This window comes from Furipterus horrens, unplaced genomic scaffold (assembly GCF_987537825.1).
Source record: "Furipterus horrens unplaced genomic scaffold, mFurHor1.1.pri manual_scaffold_2, whole genome shotgun sequence".
NCBI classification, from domain to species: domain Eukaryota; kingdom Metazoa; phylum Chordata; class Mammalia; order Chiroptera; family Furipteridae; genus Furipterus; species Furipterus horrens.
In genome coordinates, this window is record NW_028327172.1 from 79,991,454 (window position 1) to 79,993,059 (window position 1,606).

The 1,606-nt window shown below is 36.5% G+C and overlaps 1 pseudogene; it reads right to left on the reverse strand.

Annotated features, from left to right (window-relative positions):
* Window positions 1-687: 687 nt before the first annotated feature.
* LOC150018888 (COX assembly mitochondrial protein homolog pseudogene) lies at window positions 688-1,009 on the reverse strand (annotated as a pseudogene).
* Between the last annotated feature and the right edge of the window lie 597 nt (window positions 1,010-1,606).

Below are 1,606 nucleotides of genomic sequence, written 5' to 3' on the forward strand. Positions count from 1 at the left end.
AATTAACAAATACTGAACCATTACTCTTAGGAAAAATATATGGATAGGTTTCTGTCAGCCTTTGGTCATATTTTCACTAACTTTGTTTTACATGTGTTTCTTATTTACTGTATGTTGTTGATTCATTAACATTGAACTCACAGCCAACAGCGCTGTAAGTCCTGCCTGAATGAAACTTATCTAACATATGGATTTTCTCTGTGAGGTGCATTACAGAATCTTGTGATTAGGAACACTAGATAGCACTTCAACATTATGCATGGAGCCTTTTTAAATAACAAAATCTCCAACAAAAACACAAACATTTGAAAAACATGGCTCTAAATGGACTGTGAAAAGGATACTTGTTTATGGTATAAAGCAAGTGAAACAAGAAGGCAGAGTATTGCCTTGTCTGACCTTAGCTGGAAATGTGATTATTGAGTCATTGAAATTTTTCAGTACTCTGGGCCTGCCTGTAAATGTTCATGAAAGCACCATGAGTATTAATTTGGGGTTACAGATAAATTGTAGCAAGTAGGTAATTAGCAAATATGACATCTGTGAATAATGAAGACCGATGTATGCATTTTTTAATTTAAAAACATCTTTCTTTCAGATAAAACTAATATTTCTATAATTTAGGAAAAAGCAAACACACTTCCTTGAATCCATTATTTTAGGTAATTGTATCATTTGAATATTTGCCTACATACTTGTTGGAAGGTTCTGTAGCCTTTTCTTGGTAGGAATTCCAGTTTTTCTGAATGTTTCCCTTTCCTTCTGGTATTCTGTTTTGCATTTTTCAGAGAAAGCAGGATCATTATAGTAAGCAGTTAGACATTCTTTTAATGCAGAATTTTCTTTCTGGCCTTTTACTGCCATAAGGATTCTAGACTCTTTGCAACATTTGGTAAGATCTTGAACTTGTTCAGAACATCTCTCTTGGGTCTTTTCTCTCATTATTTTAGGGATTAACACATCTTTTTTTGACATGTCTGAGATGCTGCTCTGCTGGGTCAAGCACCATCTTAGCGACAGAGACTGTATCTTCATCCCCGAATGAAACTCTTCAGAGTAAAGACATTCTCCAACAAAACTGCATTGCCATTATGCTACTCAGGAAAACTAACCCTCATCCAATTTATATTCAAACGTTTCCAATTTTTCTCAAAAATTTTAAGAGCTATTTTTGAGGAACCAGAATCCAATTATGATTCATCCACACACGCATTTAGTTACGTGTCCTTTTCTCCTTTAATGGAAAACAGTCTCCCACCTCTGTTTTTTAAAAAATGACACTGATACTTGCAGTGTCCAAGCTAGTTGTTTCTTAGAATGTCCCATTTCTAAATGTGTCTGATTGCTTCCTCATGATCTGATCCTGGTGAAACATTCTGGCAGGATGACTGCACAGGTGATGCTGTGTACTTCTCTTTGCATGCCACAAGAAGTCACAATATCAATTTGTGCCTCTACTGGTGAGGCTGAGTGGAGTTGTAGGTTAAGAAGATGCCCCATAGTTTTAAAAGGATAGTTTTGGGTGACATGGAAGCAGTGCTGGTAGTTGCAAGAGTGGAGAGATTGAGGGCCCAAAGAGAGGAGACAGGGCCAGAAATCACTGTTG